General features: G+C 45.2%; 1 protein-coding gene across 1 annotated transcript in view; it reads right to left on the minus strand.

Moving 5' to 3' along the window:
• LOC140411190 (dynein axonemal heavy chain 8-like) overlaps positions 1–25,514 on the minus strand; it is a 2,783,184-nt gene that overhangs the window by 2,689,834 nt on the left and 67,836 nt on the right. The window lies entirely within an intron of this gene.

The following is a 25,514-nucleotide window of genomic DNA, read 5'->3' on the forward strand; positions in this document are numbered from 1 at the left end:
AAAATTCAAAAGTGAAACATTTAAAGGGCATTTAGTTCACCTATTTTAAGATCCAATTGAGACTATTTAATTAATACGTTGCAGACAGCCTAAAAATATGACAGGAGTAAGTCCAGGTAGTCATAAACAAAGACACAGGAAAATACTTCCAATGCAGGACATCAGAATGTCCTTGGATAATTCATACAAAAGTTCCTTGTACCAAAATCCAGAATGAGCTTTGTATTTGAACCATACAACACTTTACCTGAATAAAGAATAAAAACACAATTTGCAACTGGAAATAAAACAACGGATTAGCTATGGTTGGTGTAATTGGAAAACGTGCAGTGGTGCGTTGTGTGATAGGAAAGTACTGCTGAAACGGAAAAGGGGGTCAGAATTCTCCCATTCTGCCCGACTGCAGTTACTTGAGAGTCCATAAGACCATAAGACATAGGAGCAGAATTAGGCCACTCGGCCCATCGAGTCTGCTCCGCCATTCAATCATGGCTGATATTTTCTCATTCCCATTCTCCTGCCTTCTCTCCATAACCCCTGATCCCCTTATTAATCAAGAACCTATCTATCTCTTTCTTAAAGACTCTCAGTGATTTGGCCTCCACAGCCTTCTGCGGCAAAGAGTTCCACAGATTCACCACCCTCTGGCTGAAGAAATTCCTCCTTATCTCTGTTTTAAAGGATCGTCCCTTTAGTTTGAGATGGTGTCCTCTGGTTCTAGTTTTTCCTACAAGTGGAAGCATCCTCTCCACGTCCACTCGATCCAGGCCTCGCAGTATCCTGTAAGTTTCAATAAGATCCCCCCTCATCCTTCTAAGCTCCAACGAGTACAGACCCAGAGTCCTCAACCATTCCTCATACGACAAGTTCTTTATTCCAGGGATCATTCTTGTAAACCTACTCTGGACCCTTTCCAAGACCAGCACATCGTTCCTTAGATACGGTGCCCAAAACTACTCATAATACTCCAAATGGGATATGACCAGAACCTTATACTGCCTCAGAAGTACCTCACTTGTCTTGTACTCTAGCCTTCTTGACATGAATGCCAACATTCAATTTGCCTTCTTAACCTGACCTGCATGTTAACCTTAACGACTGAACCTGCACGTTAACCTTTCGAGAATCGTGAACAAGGACTCCCAAGTCCCTTTGTGCTTCTGATTTCCTAAGCATTTCCCCATTTAGAAAATAGCCTATGCCAAACTTCCTCCTTCCAAAGTGCATAACCTCACACTTTTCCACATTGTATTTCATATGCCACTTCATTACCCACTCTCCTAGCCTGTCCAAGTCCTTCTGCAGCCCCCTTGCTTCCTCAATACTACCTATCCCTCTACAGATCTTTGTATCATCTGCAAACTTAGCAACAGTGCCTTCAGTTCCTTCTTCCAGATCATTAATGTATATTGTGAAAAGTTGTGGCCCCTGCACAGACCCCTGATGCACACCACTAGTCACCTGCTGCCATCCTGAAAAAGACCCCTTTATCCCCGCTCTCTGCCGTCTACCAGTCAACCAATCCTCTATCCATGCCAGGATCTTACCCTTAACACCATGGGCTTTTAACTTATTTAACAGGCTCCTATGCGGCACCTTGTCAAAGGCTCTGGAAATCTAAATCAATCACGTCCATTGGTTCTCCTTTGTCTAACTTCCTTGTTACCTCCTCAAAGAACTAACAGATTTGTCAGACACGACCTCCCTTTGACAAAGCCGTGCTAACTCAGTCCTATTTTGCTATGCACTTCCAAGTACTTTGCGATCTCATCTTTAATAACAGACTCTAAAATCTTACCAATGACCAAAGTCAGGCTAACCGGCCTATAATTTCCCGTCTTCTGCCTCCTTCGATTCTTAAACAGTGGTGTTACATTAGCCACTTTTCAGTTCTCTGGGACCCTTCCTGCCTCCAGTGATTCCTGAAAGATCATCACCAATGCCTCCACAATTTCCTCAGCTATCTCTTTTAGGACCCTGGGGTGTAGTCCATCCGTTTCAGGTGACTTATCCACCTTCAGACCTTTCAATTTCCCAGAACCTTCTCCTTAGTAATGGTCACTGCACTCACCTCTGCCCCCTGGTTCTCCTGGAGCTCTGGCATCCCACTGGTGTCTTCCACCGTGAAGATTGATGCAAAGTAACAACTCAGTTCTTCTGCCATTTCTTTGTTTCCTATTATTACTTCTCCAACCACATTTTCCAGTGGTCCAATGTCTATTTTTGCCTCTCTCTTACCTTTTATATATTGAAAAAACTCTTCCTATCGTCCTTTATATTACTAGCTACCTTACACTCATACTTCATCTTCTCCCCCCTTATTGCTTTTTTAGTTGTCCTCTGCTCGCTTTTAAAGACTTCCCAATCCTGTGGCTTCCCACTAAACCTCGCCATTTTGTACGTTCTGTCTTTTGCTTTTATGATGTCCTTGACATCCCTCATCAGTCATGGATGCCTTGTCCTCCCCTTAGCATGTTTCCTCTTTCTTGGGATGAATTACTGTTGTGCCTCCCGAATAACAAAAACACTTGCCATTGCTGTTCCACTGTCTTCCCTGCTACGCTCATTTTCCAATCAACTCTGACCAGCTCCTCCCTCATGTCTTTGTAGGTACCCTTATTTAATTGTAATACCGTTACATCTGAGTGCAGCTCCTCCCTCTCAAACTGCAGGGTAAATTCTATCATATTGTGGTCACTGCTCCCTAAGGGTTCCTTCACCTGAAGTTCCCGAATCAAGTCTGCCTCATTACACATGACCAACTCCAGAATTGCCTGTTTCTTTGTAGGCTCTGTCACAAACTGCTCCAAAAGGCCATCTCTTAGACATTCCACAAATTCCTTTTCTTGGGATCCACTACCAACCTGATTTTCCCAGTCCACCTGCATATTGAAGTCCCCCATGATTATTGTAATATTGCCTTTTTTACACGTCTTTTCTATCTCCTGATTTATTTTTTGCCCCACATCCTGACTACTGCTAGGGGGCCTGTACATAACCCCATCAGGGTCTTTTTACTTTTGCGATTCCTCAACTCTACCCACAGAGACTCTATGCCTTCTGATCCTATATCGTTCCTTGCTATCAATTTAACTTCATTCTTTACGAACAATGCAACGCCACCCCCTTTACCCATCTGCCTGTCCTTTCGATAGGACATATATCCTTGGATATTTAGATCCCAACCCTGATCCCCTTGCAGCCACATCTCTGTGATGCCCACAACGTCGTACCAGCCAATTTCAATGTGCGCAACAAGCTCACTTACCTTGTTACGCATACTGCGCGCATTTAGGTACAACACCCTCAATCCTGCATTGACCACCTCCCCTTTCACACTCTCCTCAGTCACTGTACCCATACTGTGGCCCTTTTTGACTATGGCTTCTCTGCCTTATATTTTCCCCCTGACTGCTTTTTGTTTCTGGCCCCGTTTTACTTCCCTCCGACTTCCTGCATCGGTTCCCACCCCCCTGCCACATTAGTTTAAACCCTCACCAACAGCACTAGCAAACCCCCCCCCCCCCCCCCCCCCCAGGACATCGGTTCCAGCCCTGCCCAGGTACAGACCGTACTGATCCCACCTCCCCCAGAACCGGTTCCAATGCTCCAGGAATTTGAATCCTTCCCTCTTGCACCATTTCTCGGGCCACACATTCATCCTATCTATCCTGACATTCCCACTCTGACTAGCTCGTGGCACTGGTAGCAATCCTAAGATTACTACTTTTGAGGTCCTACTTTTTACTTTAACTCATAACTCCCTGAATTCAGCTTGTAGGACCTCATCCCGTTTTTTGCCTCTATCCTTGGTGCCTATGTGCACCACGACAGCTGGCTGTTCACCACCCCACCCCCCAAAAATGCCCTGCAGCTGCTCCAGGACATCCTTGACCCTTGCACTAGGGAGGCAACATACCATCCTGGAATCTCTATTGCATCCGCAGTATCTAAAGCGGTATATCTGTTTTGGAGGGAGATGACCGCAGAGGACACCTGCACTGCCTTCCTACTCTTGCTCTGTCTTTTGGTCACCCATTTTCTATCTCCCCCAGTAATTTTCACATGCGATGTGACCAACTCGCTAAAGGTGCTATCCACGATGTCCTCAGCATCACGGATGCTCCAAAGTGAGTCCATCCGCAGCTCCAGAGCTGTCAAGCGATCTAACAGGAGCTGCAGCTGGTCTTGCACTTCTTGCACGTGAAGAGCCAGGGTCAGTCCTCACCAGGAAGCTACAAGTTCGTACAGTCGATTTGGGCTACAAATTAATTCTTTTTTTTATAAATCTAGAGTACCCAATTATTTTTTTTTCAATTAAGGAGCAATTTAACATAACAAATCCACCAAATCTGCACATCCTTGGGCTGTGGGGGTGACACCCACGCAGACACGGTGAGCGACCCAGGGCCGGAATTCGAACCCGGGTCCTCAGTGCCGCAGTCCCAGTGCTAACCACTGTGCTACGCGCCACCCCAGGCTACAAGTTAATTCTGATGCCCAAGATAAACCCATGAGATTAATTAAATAGTGAGGTATCAATATATAGTTAACCCTCAACCTGGGGACTGCTAGTAGTTTGAAAATCACTGGTTTTAGTGTGCTATCATTTTGTAGTTTGGATTAATATGTTCTTAAGCATTTTCTGCTAAAAGTGATGGAAGCCATTTAATAAAAAACTAAACCAGTAGCATTGGAAACCAGCTAGATTAGTTAAGGAGGCAGCCTTAATTGTGGGACAACTAAAGAATATGTAACTCTTTAATAGACACTTTAGAGAGGTCGTAAATGTCATTTGGAACACAAACCTTCATAACATTTATAATTATGAACATATTATTAACACTTGATTATTAATACAGACTCTTAAATACTGTGGGAATAAGAATTCTGTACATTTTTCAGGCCACAGAATAAGAGGTAACATAGTTTGGAAAGTTTGACTATGAGGGCTGAATAGGCGCTTGTTTAAGGAGCCTCAATTAAAATTTATTAGGTTAATCAATTAGCCTACCTCAAGATATGTGCGAGAGTTTGAGCAGAAGCATTGTCTTGAAGCTAAGATAATCTGCATGATTAGCTAAAAACCAATCTTATTTCATTGTTGACAAGTTACACACCAATTGGCTATTTTTCCAATTGGCTAAGGGGGGAGGGTTTCAATATTTTACGGTATATGAAACAGATATCGAGAAGCCATTTTGGTTAAAGACATGCAGAGACAGAGAAGGGCTGAGAGAGATGTGAAGAAATAAGAGAGAGTGGTAGAGAGAATGATGTGGGTAAATAAGGAGGAGAGAGATGGTTGAAAGCTGGTATCAATGTTTTTCGGAGTCATCACTTTACAACTTAGTCTTGGTCTGAGAAGGGTGGTGATAAGTCTGATCAATTGTTAAAGTTAAGCTTTCTCCTCTTACTGTTAATTATTGCTAATTACTGTGAATTGACATTGCTTTTTATCTTTCTGACTGGTTACCATTTTAATCGCTGCAACAGCCTCAGTACTCAACACCGACAACTGCCAATCTCCAGACGCAATTCTGCAACTCATCCGCTTCATTCTGGATCACAACGTCTTCACCTTCGACAACAAGCTCTTCATCCAGACGCACAGAACAGCCATGGGGACCAAATTCACACCCCAATACGCCAACATCTTCATGCACAAGTTTGAACAAGACCTACTCACCGCACAGGACCTTCAACCGACGTTATACACCAGATACATCGATGACATTTTTTTCCTTTGGACCCACGGCGAAGAATCACTGAAACGACTACACGATGACATCAATAAGTTCCATCCAACCATCAGACTCACCACTTTAACTCCTAACTCCCTGAATTCAGCTTGTAGGACCTCATCCCGTACTACTCTCTAAAATCTGTTGCATTCTTGGACACACTCGTCTCCATCAAGGACGGTCACCTCAGCACTTTGCTTTACCGCAAACCCACGGATAACCTCACGATGCTCCACTTCTCCAGCTTCCACCCTAAACACATTAAAGAAGCCATCCCCTATGGACAAGCGCTCTGTATACACAGGATCTGAACATGAGTAAGACTACGAATACTAATAGGAGTAGAAGCCCACATGCACGTGAAATCTTGGTGACTTCAAATAAATTAGATGAAAAAGTTATTAAAGAAGCTAAACAGCAAGAATTGCATAGTTGGAATGAATTTTGGGTATACACGGAAGTACCGGATAGGGGACAAAGAGCTCTATCCCACAGATGGATTTGCACGGAAAAGGTTCTTCCGGATGGAACTTATAAGGCAAAGGCCAGGCTTGTGGCAAGGGGATTTGAAGAAAACTTAGAAGATCAGGATTTAAGGGTAGATTCACCTACAGCAGGAAAGGTTATTTTAAAGATCTTCTTGGCTCTATTAGCCACAAAGGCATGGGAAAGCAAATCTTTATATATGAAAGCTGCCCTTTTTGCAGGGGCATCAGCTCCAGAGAGACATTTTTCTCCGTCCTCCTAAAGAAGCAGCTAACACAGAAGGGGTACTCTGGATGTTGAACAAATGTGTACATGGATTAAATGATGCATCTAGAGTCTGGTATTTTTCGGTGAGGTCAGTTTTGTTAAAGTTAGGCTGTTGCCAGTTGAAAGCAGATCCTGCAATGTTTTACTGGCACTATAAAGGAAATCTTTCTGGCATTTTTATGATGCATGTTGATGATTTTTTGTGGGGTGGGACTAGTGATTTTGAAGCTATTGTAATCTCTGGTTTGAGGAAAGAATTCAGGGTTGGAAGTCAGGCTTCCGGTGCATTTAAATATATTGGACTGGAAATTGGACAGACTAAGTTAGGGGCAGCTTTACATCAGCAATCTTATTTGGAAGCATCAGCCCAATAGCAATTGTCGTGGCCGGGTTTCACAAAAAGACGCAATGGTTTCAAAGATGGAAAAAGAGCAACTGCGAAGTTTAATTGGGCAACTGAACTGGTTAGGTAGACAGACTAGACTGGACGTGAGTTTTGATGTCTTAGAGTGGAGTACAAAAATGAATGATCCCAGAGTGGAAGACATAATAAGAGCAAATAAAGCGTTGGCCAAACTAAAAATGCTGGAGTGTGTTTTGAAGTTCCCGGTTTTAGGTGACCTTAAGCACTTGAAACTCATAGTTTATAGTGAGGCGTCCTACGCAAATTTATGTGATGGGGTTTCAAGCGCAGGAGGTTTTATAATTTTCCTTTTGGGGAACAATGGTAAATGTTGCCCGCTTTTGTGGAAACAAAGAAAATAAGGAGAGTGGTAAAAAGCACTTTGGCTGCTGAGACGTTAAGCCTTGTAGAGGCGGTGGATATGGCCTTTTATACAAGTATGATATTGACAGAAATTTTGGGATTAGGGGATTTGGGTAATATACCTATTGACTGTCACATTGACAATAAATGCCTGTGGGAAAATGTGCACTCTACAAAAAGTGTCAATGAAAAGAGGTTACGGATAGACATCGCAAGTTTGAAGCAGATGTTGGGCAGAGGGGAAATAACAAAAATTAAATGGGTTGACAGGAGCTATCAACTGTCAGACTGTTTTACGAAAAGAGGGGCGAGTTCACAGAAACCTTTGGATATTGTAAATGAAGGGCGCTTGTTTCTGTGACTGTTTTTTTTTTCTTTCTCGTCCAAACAAAAAAAAGGGGGGGAAATCATGTGTGTTTTTGTGTTTTGAAATTTTGTTTTCGCCTAATTTTTTTTTCTCCAAGGAAGGGGAGACTGTTAAGTAATGGGTTCAGAGACATTGTAATTAGTTGTCTCATTTATGTTAAGTATGCATTAATTGACACTGATATGGAAAGGGGCTTCAGGTGGCCTCTGTCAGGTGGTGTGTGAAGAGATTTGTGCAGAAGCTGTGGAAGTGAAATAAATGGTGTTTGGTGAAAAGTAACAAGAACTTTAGACTCTTCATATCACAGCAACTAAAACGTATAACAGACTGCAGGAAAAAGGATAATCAGCCATGGATATCTAAGGAAATAAAGGAGGGTATCAAATTGAAACAAAATGCATACGAAGTGGCAAAAATTAGTGGGAAACCAAAGGATTATGAAATCTTTAAAAAGCCACGATAAAAGCTATTAAAAAAAGTAAGATAGATTATGAGTAAACTAGCTCAGAATATAAAAACAGATAGCAAACGTTCTGCAAATACACAAAAAGAAAGAGAGTAACTCCGGCAAACATTCGTAGAGCATCTCAACAACAAGGACTCCTACATCAGACTCCTTTTTATTGACTACAGCTCCGCCTTCCAACACCATAATCCCAGCCAAGCTCATATCAAAGCTCCAAAACCTAGGACTTGGCTCCCCACTCTGCAACTGGATCCTCGATTTTCTGACCAACACATCACAATCAGTAAGAATGAACAACAATATCTCCTCCACAATAGTCTTCAATACCGGGGCCCCGCAAGGCTGCATGCTTCGCCCCCTACTCTACTCCCTGTACACACACGACTGCATAGCAAAATTTAGTTCCAACTCCATCTACAAGTTTGCTGACGATATGACCATAGTGGGCCAGATCTCGGCTAACGACGAGTCAGAATACAGGAGGGAGTTAGCGATCCTAGTGGAGTGGTGCAGCAACAACAATCTATCCCTCAATGCCAGCAAAACTAAAGAGCTGGTAATTGACTTCAGAAAGCAACATACTGTACACCCCCCTGTCAGCATCAACAGGGCCGAGGTGGAGATGGTTAGCAGTTTCAAATTCTTTGGGGTGCACATCTCCAAAAATCTGTCCTGGTCCACCCACGTCGATGCTACCACCAAGAAAGCACAACAGCGCCTATACTTCCTCAGAAAACTAAGGAAATTTGTCATGTCCACATTAACCCTTACCAACCTTTACAGATGCACCATAGAAAGCATCCTATCTGGCTGCATCACAGCCTGGTATGGCAACTGCTCGGCCCAGGACCACAAGAAACTTCAGAGAGTCGTGAACACCGCCCAGTCCATTACACAAATCTGCCTCCCATCCATTGACTCCATCTACACCTCCCGCTGCCTGGGGAAAGCTGGCAGCATAATCAAAGACCCCTCCCGCCCGGCTTACTCACTCTTCCAACTTCGTCCATCTGGCAGGAGATACAGAAGTCTGAGAACACGCATGAACAGACTCAAAAACAGCTTCTTCCCCACTGTTACCAGACTCCTAAATGACCCTCTTATGGACTGACCTCATTAACACTACACCTTGTATGCTTCTTCTGATGCCTGTGCTTATGTAGTTACATTGTATACCTTGTGTTGCCCTATTATGAATTTTCTTTTAGTCCCTTTTCTTCCCATGTACTTAATGATCTGTTGAGCTGCTCGCAGAAAAATACTTTTCACTGTACCTCGGTACACGTGACAATAAACAAATCCATTCCAGTCCTTTAGAAGGTACATTTAATAATGGAAAATGAGGAAATTGCTGAGGCATTGAATTTGTGTCGGTCTTCACAGTGGAAGACACAAATAACATGGCAATAATTGTTGCCAAGGAGACTATGGCAGGTGAGGATCTAGAAACGATCATCATCACTATGGGGGTAGTGTTGGACAAGCTAATGGGGCTAAAGGCAGACAAGTCTCCAGGCCCTGATGGAATGTATCCCAGGGTACTAAAAGAGGCGGGGTAAGTAGCAAATGAGCTTGTGGTAATTTACCAAAATTCGCTGGACTCTGGGGCTGTTCTGGCAGATTGGAAAACAGCAAATGTGATGCCACTGTTTAAAAAAGGAGGGAGACAAAAGGCGGGTAACTATAGGCCGGTTAGCTTAAATTCTGTAGTGGGGAAATGCTTGAATCTATCATTAAGGAAAAAATAGCGAGATAACTGGATAGAAATTTTCCCATTGGGCATACACAGCATGGGTTCATGAAAGGCAGCTCATGTTTGACTAATTCAGTGGATTCTTTGAGGACATTACGAACACGGTGGAAAATAGGGAATCAGTGGATGTGGTGTACCTGGATTTCCAGGAGGCATTCGACAAGGTGCTGCACAAAAGATAAAGGCGCATGGCGTTACGTGTAATGTATTAGCATGGATAGAGGATATAATAATAATAATCTTTATTGTCACAAGTAGGCTTACATTAACACTGCAATAAGGTTACTGTGAAAATCCTCTAATCGCCACTCCAGCACCTGTTTGGGTACACGGAGGGAGAATTCAGAATGTCAATTTCATCTAACAAGCACGGCTTTCAGGACTTCTGGGGGGAAACCAGAGCACCCGGTGGAAACCCATGCAGACACGGGGAGAACGTGCAGACTCCGCTCAGACAGTGACCCAAGTAGGAATCAAACCTGGGACCGTGGTGCTGTGAAGCAACCACTGTGCTACAGTGCTGCCCACGGGTTGGTTAACTGACAGAAAGCAAAGAATGGGGATAAATGGGTGTTTTTCTGGTTGGCGGTCAGTGGCTTGTGGTGTGCCTCAGGGATCAGTGTTGAGTCCGCAATTGTTTACAATTTACGTAGATGATCTGGAGTTTGGCACCGAGTGTAATGTGTCAAAGTTCGCAGATGACATCAAGATGAGTGGTAGAGCCAAATGTGCAGAGGACACTGAATGTCTGCAGATAGTTTAAGTGAGTGGGCAAGAGTCTGGCAGATGGAGTACAATGTTGATAAATGTGAGGTCATCCATTTTGGTAAAAATAACAGCAAATGGACTATTATTTAAATGGTTAAAAATTGCAGCATGCTGCTGTGCAGAAGGACATGGGTGCCCTTGAATCGTAAAAAGTTGGTTTGCAGATGCAGCAAGTAATTACGACGAAAAATAGGATTTTGTCCTTCATTGCTGGAGGGATGGAGTTTACAAGCAGGGAGGTCAAGTCGTTTATATTAGTGACAAATAATATGGGACACAGCCTGTGCTGGGTCCCAGTGGCTTCCAGTCACCAAAGCAGCCTTCTGACCGGTGGCAACCATGGCATAGGTGGTCATGTACTTGGTGGCTCCCGCACAAGGTAGCGCTATTTGGTCCTGAACACCCATATATGCGGGCGAACAGCAAAAAAGAAGCAGCGGATCAGTGAGGGGTATGAGATCCTCTCCACCAGGGTCTGTCTACTTATTGGCTAGAAGAACTTTGAAAAAAAGGCGGCGAAAAACGGACTGGGAGATTTTTTTCGAGCATAGCTAGAGGCACGATGGCAGCGGGCTCCGAGGTAGCATTTCCGGCGCAATGGTCAACCGATCAACTGGTCGGTTCTGACACTAAAATTCAGACAGCTGCTAAGAGTATGGAACAAAAGCTGAAATCCGAGGGTGGATCACTTCAAAAGATGGAAGAGTCAGTGGCCAACCACGAGGACAAGCTGCCCTCATTGGCGGCGGGGATTACTTTGGTAGCGGACAGCCAGAAGAAACTGTGAGAAGGTGGATGAGCTTGAGAATCATGAGAGACGTCCAAACCTGCATGTAGTAGGGCTGCCGGAAGGGATCAACGGTTCGCAGGCTACAGATTATGTAGCGTGAGTGTTGGAAAGCTAATGGTATCAGGGTCTTTGGTTGACCCCTTGAGATGTACCGAATGCACAAGAGCACTGAGGAGGAAGCCGAGGTAGGTGAGCATCGTAGAGCAATGGTGGTGCGACTACACATGTTTCTGGATGACGAGAAAATTCTGCGATGAGAGAAGCAGACGAAGAAATGCACCTGGGAAGGGAACATGGTCCAAATTTACCAGGATTTGGGCACAGAGCTGGCTAAGCAATGGGCCGGATTTATCAGGGTTAAAGCGGCCCTATACAAGGTGTGAAATTTGGGGTTATTGTACCCGGCCCGGCTGTGGATCATGTTCCAGAACCAGGAGTTCGATATGGACAGTCCAGAGGAAACTAGAAAGTTGTTTGCATGATCGTGAGATTGGGAACTTGTAAATAATTTGGATTGTGTAGTTGCCAGTATGCCTCATGCTTCTTTTCTTTTTTTCCTTTTCCTTCATCATTCTCTTCCCTATTTTTCTAGCGTTGGGGATTGTTTGTTCTGTATTTGGGTTCTTTCGGGGGGGGGGGTGCATTTGGAGGGAGAGGTAGGGTTATGATGCGTCAGACGCGAGGCTTCTGAGGTGGACCGGGGTAGGTGAGGGCCTCGGGTGGGGCCACCATACCAGCAAGGAGGCTAGTAAACGGAACTGATGCGGGGGGGGGGGGGGGGCAGAGAGAGTGGGTGGGGTTTTAGTTACTTTCTTTCTTTGACTTAGATTGGGGGGGGGGGGGGGGGGGGAGGAGAATGCGGACGAGACGGTGAGGAGGGGAGGGTTGGGAGGGGGTGTGATGGCTGACGTGGAGGGTCTTATTGAGGTGCAGATGAGCGAGAATCAATGGCAGTGGATACCTTGTGGGAGCCACATGCAGCACAAAACCATGACCTCGAGAAGCTGGTTAAGACAGAAGTATGGCTGATTTGAGGGGGGTGGTGGTGGTGGTGCCATAGAATGTTCAGGGACTAAACGGACCTTTAGACGTTGTGCGTATTCGCATTTTTAAGGAGTCTAAAGACAGACGTGGTATTCCTGCAAGAAACCCATTTGAAAGTGGCGGATTAGATAAGGCTAAGGAAAGGTTTGGTGGGCCAGGTCTTCCACTCGGGGCTAGACATGAAAACAAGAGGGAAGGCAGTGCTGATTAGTAAGAGGGGCCTTCGCAGCGGGGAATATCGTGGCTGGCCCGGGTGGGAAATTTGTGACAGTGAGCGGGAGGCTGGAAGGTACCCCCTGCTGTGTTTGAACATAGAACATAGAACATAGAACAATACAGCGCAGTACAGGCCCTTCGGCCCACGATGTTGCACCGAAACAAAAGCCATCTAACCTACACTATGCCATTATCATCCATATGTTTATCCAATAAACTTTTAAATGCCCTCAATGTTGGCGAGTTCACTACTGTAGCCCCAAACTTGGACGAGATAGGTTCTGGTGAAGATCCCGGACTTGGACATGCACGGCTGATCCTTCGGGTGGAATTTCAATATAGTGCTGGACCATAAACTAGACCAGTAGTGCTCCAAACCCAGGAAGCTCTCGGTGATGGCTAAGGAGCTATCGGGGTTTATGGCGCAAATGGGTGGGGTAGACCCATGGCAGTTTGAGGCGCCAAAGACGAGGGAATTCTCTTTTTTTCTCTCATGTACATAAGGGTATTCCTGAGTCAACTTTTTTGGCACAGACAAGGCGTTGTTGATGAGAATGGTTGGGTCGGAATACTCAGTGAAAATGGTGTCAAACCGTGCGCCGCACTGGGTGGACCTAGGTACCTCAGTGTGGAGGGGTGGAGGATGGACGTGGGGCTACTGGCTGATAAAAGGGTTTGCGGGGGGATAGAGGGGGTCGTTCGGAATTATGTGGACGAGAATAACAGGGGCGAGGTCTCAGACGGTATGGATGGGAAATCACTGAAGGCTGTGATTAGGGAGAGTTTATCTTAAATCGTGCGGACAAGGAAAGGTTGGAGCAGTCAGAAAAGTTAAGGCTGATGGAGGCCATTTTGGCAGTAGATCGAAAATACTCAGTCACCTGAGGAGGCTCTGCAAATGGTGTTTGGACTTGTGTCAACTGGGAAGGCGGTAAGGTAAATGCGCAAGGCTAGAGGGGTGGTGTATAAATACGGATAGAAAGTCAATAGGATGCTTGCGCACCAGCTGAGGAGACAGGCAGCGAGGAAGATTGGTTGGATGAGAGATAAGAGGTGCAAAATGGTAACGGAACTGGAGGAGATGAACGGAGTATTGAGACCTTTTACCAGAAATTTTACTGCTCGGAGTCCTCACCAGGGGATGAGGGAAGAAGGTGGGCTGGATTCTCCGCTGTCGGGATTCTCCATTGCGCCGGCAGCACACCCATGCCCGGGGAATTCCCGATGGCGTGGGGCTGCCCACAATGGGAAATCCCATTGGCTGGCTGCCGGGACGGAGAATTCCACCCGGTGTTTTTTGGACAGGTTGGAGTTCCCAATGGTGCAGCAGATGGGAGTGCAAGGGCTGGGGTCCCAATGGCTGCGAAAGGTAATGGAGTGTGTGGGGTCGATGCAGTCAGAGAAAGCCTGGGGCCCAGATGGATTCCCAGATGAGTCATAGATGTTTACAGCCCAGCTTGTCCATTCCGCCCAGTTTCTATCACTAAGCTAGTCCTACTTGCCCGCATGTGTCCCTCTATACCCACCCTGCCCATGTAACTGTTATTTAAAGGAAAAAATTGTACGTGCCTCTACCACTGCCTCTGGCAGCTCGTTCCAGATATTCACAATCCTCTTTGTGAAAAAATTTCTCCTCTGGTCTCTTTTGTATCTCTTCCCTCTCACCTTAAAGCTATGCCCTACACTCCTCTACCTTTGGGAAAAGTTGTTGACTATATACCTTATCTATTCTCCTCATTATTTTATAGACCTCTATAAGATCACCCCTAAGCCTTCTACGCTCCACTACAGAAGTAAGGCTAACCGGTCTGTAGTTCCCAGGCTTATCCCTACAGCCCTTCTTAAACAAGGGCACAACATTTTCTACCCTCCAATCTTCAGGCACCTCTCCTGTGGCTGTTAATGATACAAATATCTCAGCGAGGAGGCTGACAATTTCCTCCCTAGCTTCTCAAAAACGTCCTAGGATACATTTCATCAGGTCCTGGGTATTTACCTATCTTGATGCGCTTTAACAACTCCAGCACCTCCTTCTCTGTAATATGTGCACTCCTCAAGACATCACTTTTTATTTCCCCAATTTCCTTAACATTCATGCCTTTCTCAACAGTAAATACTGATGAGAAATATTCATCTAGGACCTCTCCCAATCCTTGTGGATCTGCACATAAATGACTTTGTTTATCCTTAAGAGGCCTACCCACTCCCTCGTCACCCTTTTATCCTTTATGTATCTGTAAAAGCTCTTTGGATTCTCCTTTGTCTTATCTGCCAAGACAATCTCATGTCTCCTTTATGCCCTCCTGATTTCTCTCTTAACTCTACTCCTATACGCCCTAAACTCTTCCAAGGAAGCCACGTGATCCCAGCTACCTATGCATGTCATATGCCTCCTTCTTCCTTTTGACCATGACCTCAATATCCTGAGTCATCCAGGGTTCTCTCCTTCTACCAGCCATACCCTTCACTCTAAGAGGAATGTGCTCACCCTGAGCCCTAGTTAACAACTTTTTGAAATGGATGAAATGAAATGAAAATTGCTTCTTGTCACAAGTAGGCTTCAAATGAAGTTACTGTGAAAAGCCCCTCGTCGCCACATTCCGGCGCCTGTTCGGGGAGGCTGGTACGGGAATTGAACCGTGCTGCTGGCCTGCCTTGGTCTACTTTCAAAGCCAGCGATTTAGCCCAGTGTGCTAAGCCAGAGACCCCCACTTACCAGCTGTCCCCTTGCCTGCAAATAAGCACCCCCAATCAACTTTTAAAAGTTCCCGCCTAATAGCCTTGCCCCAATTGCCAAAATTTAGAATTTTAACTTTTGGGCCAAAACTATCATTCTCCATAGCTATCTTAAAACTAACGGAATTATGGTCACTGGTCCCAAAGTGATCCCTCACTAACACTTCCGTCACCTGCCCTTCCTTAGACCCCAAAGGTGAAGTTTTGCCCCCTCTCTAGTCGGGCCATCCACATATTGAATGAGGAATTCTTCCCGAATACACTCGACAAATTTCTCTCCATCCAAAGCCCTAATCATATGGCTGTCCCAGTTATAATTGGGAAAGTTAAAAGTCCCCAACTATTACCACCCTATTTTTCTGGCAGCTATCTGTAATCTCTTTACATATTTGCTCCTCAATATTCCACTGACTATTTGGGGGCCTATAGTACAGGCCTATCAAAGTGATGTCACCCTTCTTATTTTCCAGTTCTACCCATATAGACTCAGTGGGCGAAGCCCCGGGTATATCCTCTCTGTACTGACGTGATACTGTCCCTAATCAAAAATGATCTCCCCCTCCTCTATCTCCTAGTCTATCTTTCCTCTACCACCTGTACCCCAGAACATTGAGCTGCCAGTCCTGCCCCTCCTTTAGCCATGTTTCAGTAATAGCTATAATATCCCAGTCCCATGTACCCATCCATGCCCTCAGTTCACCTGCCTTGCCCGTTAGGCCTCTTGCATTGAATTAAATGCCGTTGAATCTGTTTCTCTGCCTTCCACTTTTCTCCTTACTGACTTTTGTTTCTCTCCTCTCTTACTATCCTTCGACTTCCTGCATTGGTTCCCATCCCCCTACCACATTAGTTTAAACCCTCCCCAAAAGCGCTAGCAAACAACCGCCCTAGGACATTGGTTCCAGTCCTGCTCAGATGTAGACCGTCCAATTTGTAATGGTCCCACCTCTCCCGCAGCCAGTTCCAATGTCCCAAAAATCTAAATCCCTCCCTCCTGCACCATCTCTCAAGCCACGCATTCATCTTGTCTATCCTGCCATTCCTACTCTGACGGGCACGTGGCACTGGTAGCAATCCTGAGATTACTACCTTTGAGATCTGACTTTTTAGTTTAACTTCTAACTCCCTAAATTCAGCATGTAGGACCTCATCCCCCTTTTTTACCTACATCGTTAATGCCTATATGCACCACGACAGCTGGCTGTTCACCCTCCCCCTTTAGAATGTCCTGCAGCCGTCTGAGACATCCAGGACCCTTGCACCTGGGAGACAACATACCTTCCTGGAGTCTTGTTTGCGTCCGCAGAGACGCCCATCTACTCCCCTTACAATCAAATCCCCTATCACTATAGCTCTACCACTCTTTTTCCTGCCCTCCTGCGCAGCAGAGCCAGCCATGGTGCCATGAACTTGGCTACTGCTGCCTTCTTCCTGGAGTCTCGTTTGCGTCCGCAGAGACGCCCGTCTACTCCCCTTACAATCAAATCCCCTATCACTATAGCTCTACCACTCTTTTTCCTGCCCTCCTGCGCAGCAGAGCCAGCCATGGTGCCATGAACGTGGCTACTGCTGCCTTCCCCTGGTGAACCATGTCCCTCAACAGTATCCAGTTTATAAGCTGTTTGGGTCGCTGCTAGTGGGGATGTATAAAGAGGCATTGGAGAAGGGTGAGCTGCCCCCCCCCCATGTTGTCGCAGGCATCTATCGTACTCATCTGAAGGAAGGACAAAGACCCCTAGTGTGGTGATATGCCCGTGTACAATTCTGTATAATTTGTTAGCAATGTGACCTCCAACCAGCTGGTGGCAATAGAGATCTATCACATGACTCAATAAACCCGCCAGTTGATAGTAAGTCGTACAAGATAGTGACACTTGGAGTAGCTCCAGGAGAATTCACTGAATCCATTTAGTAGTCATCGTCTGTATTATAGTTTGTTAGTTACCTTTCTAGTTAAACAACTAGATGTTGTGTGTGCATCATTACAACAGTTATATCACATAATACAACATGGTACCAGGAATGGAGACCACTTAAAGATAACAACGGAGAAGACAAGATGAAATAGGATGAATAACAAAAAAAGAAGATTCTTCTGCCAACCTGGTGAACTACAGCCATCTGCAACTCAATGCAAAAGACTATGAAGTTAGAGATGGAAGGTTTGAAGGCACCGCACCAGCTTCAAGTCTCGGGTAACGTAGATGAAAATTGGCGCATGTTCAAGCAGCAATCTAGACTCTATGTTGCAGTCCTTGGCCTGCAGACAGCCTGATGAGAGGCGTATTGCATTGCCGCCCAAAGTAGCAGGTCCTCAAGCAATAGAAATATACAATACTTTCGCCTTTGACAGCGAAGAGGAAATCAAGAGCTACGGTGAGGTGATAAAGTACTTCAATCGGCATTGCTCTCCACCTGTTTGTTTACAAATCATCTTTCTAGTTCAAAAACTAGCTGTTCTGTATGCATCATTGCAACGATTATATCACACAACATAACACTGAGCAGTGTGGGTCATATCGGCCGATTCTGTTACTGAACTGTGATGCAAAACGTTTGGCGAAGGTGCTGGCTACACAGATAGAGGGTTGTGTGCAGGGGATGATTGAGGAAGACCAGACGGAGTTTGTAAAGGGCAGATAGCTGTCGGTGAATGTACGAAGGTTATTGGATGTGATCATGATACCTGCAGGGGGGAAAAGAGGTGGCAGCGGCAGTGTCTATGGATGCGGAGAAGGCATTTCACCAGATGGAGTGGGTGTAGTTGTTTGATGTGTTGGAGCAGTTCAGTTTTGGGCAAGGGTTTGTAGACTGGGTCAGATTACTGCATAAAGCCCAGGGGGCAAGTTTCCTGACTAATGATGCCAATTCAGAATACTTTGCATTGCAAAGTGGGACTATCCCCACTGATCTTTGCCCTGGCGATCGAGCTATCGGTGATGGCTCTTCAGACCTCAAGGGAATGGAGGGGTGTTGAATAAGGCGGAGTGGAGCACCGGGTCTCGCTATATGTGGACGAACCCAGTGGAATGCTTCGACAGGATCCTGAGAGAGTTAGTCCCTTCTCGGGAAACAAAGCCAATGTTGTTCCATTGTTTAAGAAGGGCAGCAGGGATAATCCAGGAAAATATAGGCCGGTGAGCCTTACGTCAGTGATCGGGAAATTATTGGAAAAGATTCTTAAAGATAGGATTTACTCACATTTGGAAACAAATGGACTTATTAGTGATGGACAGCATGGTTTTGTGAAGGAGAGATCGTGCCTCATTAATTTGATCGACTTTTTTGAGGAAGTGACAAATATGATAGATGAGGGAAAGACAGTAGATGTTGTGTACATGGACTTCAGTAAAGCCTTTGACAAAGTACCTCATGGTAGACTGGTACAAAAGGTGAAGTCACATTGGATTTGAGGAGAGTTAGCAAGTCGGATACAGAACTGGCTTGGGCACAGAAGACAAGAGGGTAGCAGCAGAAGGGTGCTTTTCTGAACGGAAGGCTGTGACTAGCGGCATTCCACAGGGATCAGTTCTGGGGCCTTTGTTGTTTGTGGTGTATATAAATGATTTGGAAGAAAACGTAGCTGGTCTGATTAGTAAGTTCGCAGAAAAAATTAGTGGAGTTGCAGATAGAGAATTGTCAGAGGATACAGCAGGGTATAAACTGGTTGGAGTCTTGGGCAGAGTAATGGCAGATGGACTTTAATCCAGACAAGTGTGAGATAATGAACTTTGGAAGATCCAATGCATGTAGGAATTACACAATAAATGGCACAACGCTTGCGAGTACTGACAGGCAGCGAGATCTGGGCATGCATGTCCACCGCTCACTGAATGTGGGTGGATAAGGTGGTCCAGAAGGCATATGGCATGCTGGCCTTCATCAGTCGGGACATTGAATATAAAAATTGTCAATTCATGTTGCAGTTGTACAGGACTTTAGTTAGGCCTCATTTGGAATATTGTGTACAATTATGGCCACCACATGATCAGAAGGATGTGGATGCTTTGGAGAGGGTACAGAAGCGGTTTGCTAGGACGTTGGTATGGAGGACATTAGCTATGAGGAGCGGTTAGATAAACTCGGTCTGTTCTCACTGGAACGATGGAGGTTGAGAGGCGACCTGATTGGGTCCACAAGATTATGAGTGGCATGGACACAGTGGATAGTCAGATGCTCTTTCCTAGGGCACAAGAGTAAAGTAATAGGGGACATAGGTTTAAAGTGTGTGGGGAAAAGTTTAGAACAGATGTGCGAGGCAAGTTTTTTTTTACACAGAGGGTGGTAAATATATGGAACGTGCTGCCTGGGGAGGTGGTGGGAGCAGGTATGATAGCGGTAATTAAAGGGCATCTAGACAAACATATGTGGGAATGGAAGGATTTGGACTCTTGAGTGCATACAATTTTAGTTTAGGCAGGTACCATGGTCGGCTTAGGCTTGGAGGGCCGAAGGGCCTGTTCCTCTGCTGTATTATCCTTTGTACTAAATGATTACTTTGCATCAGTGTTCCCCAAAGAAAATAACTTTGTGGAAAAGATTCTTGGGTGAGGTGTGTGGACAGTCTGGGTCATGTTGACATCGAAAATGAGGAAGTATTGTTTGTTTAAAAAGACATTAAGGTAGATAAGTCTCCTGAGCCGGATGGGATTTACCCCCAAATTCTGAGGGAAGCAAGAGAGGAAATTGCTGGAGCCTTAACTGACATCTTTGTATCCTCATTGGCTACAGGTGAGGTCCCAGAGAACTGGAGAATAGCTAATGTGATACCGTACCACTGTTGAAGAAAGGTACCAGGGATAATCCAGGAAACTATAGGCCGGTGAACCTCACGTCGGTAGTAGGTAAATTATTGGAGAGAATTCTCAGGGACAGGATTTATACCCATTTGGAAACAAATGGACTCAAAAGAGATCGACAGCATGGTTTTGTGAATGGAGTCGTGCCTCACTAACTTGATCGAGTTTTTTGAGGTTATAAAGATGATTGATGAGGGGAGGGCGATGGATGTTATAGAACATAGAACATGGAACAGTACAGCAGAGTACAGGCCCTTCGGCCCACGATGTTGTGCCGACCATTTATCCTAATCGAAGATCAACCTAACCTAAACCCCTTCAATTTATTGCTGTCCATGTGCCTGTCCAAGAGTCACTTAAATGTCCCTAATGACTCTGACTCCACCACCTCTGCTGGCAGTGGCATTCCACACACCCACCACTCTCTGTGTAAAGAACCTACCCCTGATATCTCCCCTATACCTTCCTCCAATCACCTTAAAATTATGTCCCCTCGTGACAGTCATTTCCGCCCTAGGAAAAAGTCTCTGGCTATCCACTCTATCCATGCCTCTAATCTCCTTGTATACCTCTATGAAGTCACCTCTCTTCCTTCTTCTCTCCAGTGAGAAAAGCCCGAGCTCCCTCAACCTTTCTTCATAAGACATGCCCTCCAGTCCAGGCAGCATCCTGATAAATCTCCTCTGCACCTTTTCCAAAGCTTCTACATCCTTCCTATAATGAGGTGACCAGAACTGGGCACAATATTACAAGTGTGGTCGAACCAGGGTTTTTTAAAGCTGCAGCAAAACCCCTGTTACTCAATCCCCCTGTTAATCAAAGCCAACACAGCATATGCCTTCTTAACAACCCTGTCAACATGGGTGGCAACTTTGTTGTTTACATGGACTTCAGTAAAGCCTTTGACAAGGTGCCTCATGGCAGACTGGTACAAAAGGTGGAGTCACATGGGATCAGAGGTGAGGTGGTAAGATGGATACAGAACTGGTTCGGTCACAGAAGGCAAAGGGTAGCAGTGGAAGGGTGTTTTTCTGAATGGAAAGTTGTGACTAGTGGTGTTCCACAGGGATCTGTGCTGTGACCTCTGTTGTTTGTAGTTTACATAAACGATTTGGGATAAACGCTGAGATCCTGGGATAAACGCTGGAATCCAAGATGGCGCCAGAGCGAGGCGACTCTGCGAGCTGACTCTTTGCGAGCTCTCCCAAACAGATCCACTTTTTACTATACTTGTTCCCTATTATGTATTTTCTTTTATTCCCTTTTCTTCTCATGTACTTAATGATCTGTTGAGCTGCTCGCAGAAAAATACTTTTCACCGTACCTCGGTACACGTGACAATAAACAAATCCAAATCCAATCCAATCCAATGGAGGAAAATGTAGCTAGTCTGATTAGTAAATTTGCGGATGACACCAAGATTGCTGGAGTGGCAGATAGTGTTGAGGATTGTCAGAGGATACAGCAGGACATAGATAGGAAATGGCAAATGGAGTTTAATCCAGACAAATGTGAGGTAATGCACTTTGGTAGGTCTAACATAGAGGAGAATTACACTGGAAATGGCAAAAGTCTTAGTAATATAGAAAGTCAGAGATCTGGGCGTGCAGGTCTACAGATCTTTGAAAGTAGCGACACAAGTGGATAAGGTAGTCAAGAAAGCATACAGAATGCTTGCCTTCATTGGACGGGGCATAGAGTATAAAAACTGGCAGGTCATGCTACAGTTGTGCAGAACCTTGGTAAGGCCACACTTAATAATAATAATCGTTCTGGTCACAAGTAGGCTTACATTAACACGGCAATGAGGTTACTAGTCGCCATATTCCGGCGAATTGGAATATTGCGCATAATTCTGGTCACCACACAATGAGAAGGATGTGGAGGCTTTGGAGAGGGTGCAGAAGATGTTTACCAAGATGTCTGGAGAGTGTTAGCTATGTGGAGAGGCTGAATAGACTAGGACTCTTTTCATTAGAAAGATGGAGGTTAGGGGTCACCTAATAGAGGTCGACAAGATTATGGGGGGCATGGATAGAGTGGATGAGCAGGCACTCTTTCCCATGGTGGAGGGGGTCAGTCACCACCAGGCATAGGTTTATGGTCCGTAGGGCAAAGTTTAGAGGAGATGTGCGAGGCAGGTTTTTTACACGAAGGGTGGTGAGTGCCTGGAACACATTGCTAGGGCAGGTTGTGGAAGCAGATACATTAACGGCATTCAAAAGGCATCTCGACAAATACATAGATAGGATGTGAAAAGAGGGATATGGCAATGCTGAGGGTTTTGGCAAAGGTTGGTATCATGACCGGTACAGGTTTGGAGGGCTGAAGGGTCTGTTCCTGTTCTGTATTATTCTTTGTTGATTCTGAGCTTTATATGGCAGGGACCTCCAACCAGGGGAGTTTTCCTGGTGAGAGATAGACAGAGAGGAGGCCTGGCACATCGAAACATGCAAAACTATTACTTGGCAGCAAATATTGCCATGGTTTGAAAGTGGTCGGTGGAACAGGGGGCAATGTGGGGATGGGTAGAGGCCTCGTGTAAGGAAACTACGTTGAGGGCATTGGCGTCGGCACCTCTGCCATTATTGCCACACAGTTACTCCTAGAATCCGGTGGTCATTTCTATGTTAAGGGTATGGGACCACTTTGGGGCAACTACAGATTGCTAGATGCAAGGTTTCGGGAGTGGGACTGGTTGGGAATTGGGTGTTTTGGCAATCTGTACGTTTTAGGGAGGTTTGAGTACTTGCCGGAGCTAGAAGAGGTATATAAGGTGATGGGGAATGGGTTCAGGTACCTGCAGATCAGGGCCTTCCTGAGAAAGGAGGTGGGTTTGATCCTGATGTTGCCGCCCCAGGGGCTGCAGGACAGGCTGTTATCAGAGGACGAGATAGGGAAACGCAAGATCTCGGATATTTATGTGGAGCTGAGTAAAAAGGAGGAAGCTCCAGTGGAGCAAATTCGGCCAAAGTGGGAGTAGGAATTGTGCAGGGTGGGGGAGTTGGCGATGCAGGAGGGGTTTGGAGTGAGGCCCTGCACAGGATTCATTCATCCTCATCATGCACAAGATTCAGCTTAATGCAATTTAAGTTGGTGCACAGGGCAAATATGACGATGTCTAGGATGCGTCGATTCTTTCCAGGAGTAGAAGATAAATGCGGGGGGTGTGCCAGGACACCGGCGAACCATACCCACATGTTCTGTACGTGTCCGAGGCTGGAGGGCTTCTGGAAGGGGGTTGCGGAAGTATTGTCAAATGTTCTGAGAGTGGAAGCAACACCGAGCCCACGGGTCGCAATGTTTGCATTGTCAGAAGATCGTATGTTCAGGTGGGGAGAGAGGCTGACCTCGTTGCCATTGTGGCCTTGTTAGCTTGGAGGAGGATCTTGTTGAATTGGCGGGATTCCAACACGCCAAAGGTGGGGACATGGGTGTGTGACCTGGCAGAATTTCTACACTTGGAGAAGATTAAGTTCACCATTAGGGGAATGGACTGCACGAGGTGGAAGCTGCGCATCAACTTTTTAAAAGTGTACTAAAAGTGTACAGTGGGGAGTGAATGGTTTATTATGGTTCTGTGTGTCTTTTTGTTTTGTCTATATTTGAAAATACCTCCAATAAACTATCTTTTAAAAAAAACTTAAAGCAACCTTCTGTCATCACCCTGTCTCCTACAACTAAGCCAATTTTGAATCCAACTACCCTGTATCCTATGTGCATTGCCTTCTTTATAATGTGGGACCTTGCCAAAATCTACATGGCACAGATCACAACATACAAGAGGTAGAGTTATTGAGAGTTGTAGAGCTTTTAAATCATGGAAAGAGGCTCTTCAGCCCATCATACCCACACTGGCCATCATGCACCTACTCGAATCCCATTTTCCTTGTATGCTATGGCATTTTAAGTGCTCATCTAAATGATTCTTAATGTTGTGAGGATTCCCGCCCCTATCATCCTTTCAGGCAGCGAGTTCCAGATTCGCACCACTCTCTGGGTGAAAAAGTTTTTTCTCACATCCCCTCTCAACCTTACCTTTACCTTAAATCCATGCCCCCGATTACTGACCCCTCTGCTGAATGAAAAAGTTCCCTCCTATCCACCCTATCTATGTCCCTCATAATTTTCTACACGTCAATCAGGTCCCCCCTCAGCCTTCTCCACTCCAAGGAAAACAACACCAGCCTATCCAGTCTCTCCTGAAGCTGAAACATTCCAGCCCCAGAAACATCCTGGTATATGCAAAAAATTGCACGTCATAGTCAATATAATCTCCTGGACTAGATTTAACCGCTGAATCACTCAAGAAGAACAGACAAGAACTTTCCAAACTATTTTCCTCATTGGTTATGGGATTTTTAATGTTTTTCCACCTCTTACACCTGTAATGTAACACATGAGAGCTGCATTCAAGTGAAACCTGCCTACTATGCTGAATAAGTAATACCAGAATTACCTTGTTCTCTAGTACTGGATGATTAGTCTGGCTTTCCTTACAGCCCCTGTTGCTTCCTCCAATATAAATATTATTATAAAGTGAAATTCCCATTAGGAAGCATGTCTTCAGATATAGTTTAATAATTCTGTTTAAAAGGCAATTCTTTCCCTGGGTAATGCAAATGTAAGGGAATGCTTCAGAAGCAAACCTGGAATTCTTTTTCAGTGATAGTGAATCCCAAGATGTGGCCGTAAGTCTTCATAAGCAATCTCATTTAATCAGTTTATCATTCACAGAGTCACTTTGAAGAAAGGGTTAATGGAAACTGCGTTTTAAATAATTCTTAAGGATGGGAAAAAAGAAATGGCAGATTGAAGTAAAGTGATACTGCATCTAAACTCCATAACTTGTATGACATTGCTAATGGCCAGATGAATACTGTTTTAAGCATTTCTGGAGTCAACAGAATTTGAAGGGTGCACTTCTGAAACAGCATGTCAAGTCTAAACTACTGGCCTACATAAGTGTCAATTACAAACTTATGCCTTCAAGGATTTTGCGGAAATCATTTATCAGGCAGCTGAACACATCAATTTAAAATCCCAAGGAGATGATACAGACCTTGATGCAGACCTTGGGCGCGATCTACCGGCCACGCCGCCTCCCCACTCGCCTGAACAGATGTCAGGAGATTCCTCTTCCAGGATTTACCCAGCTATCCACGCTTCGCAAGATCTAACAGGATGTGGGCGGAATCAGAATTTGACAATCTACATATTAGAGTGAGCCAACTAGTCTCACTATAAATTGCAGCTTGCAAGATCTACCGAGGCACTGGGATCTAACCTGTTTGCCTCAGAGACCTTAGGCG

Source organism: Scyliorhinus torazame, chromosome 4 (assembly GCF_047496885.1).
Source record: "Scyliorhinus torazame isolate Kashiwa2021f chromosome 4, sScyTor2.1, whole genome shotgun sequence".
Classification (NCBI taxonomy): domain Eukaryota; kingdom Metazoa; phylum Chordata; class Chondrichthyes; order Carcharhiniformes; family Scyliorhinidae; genus Scyliorhinus; species Scyliorhinus torazame.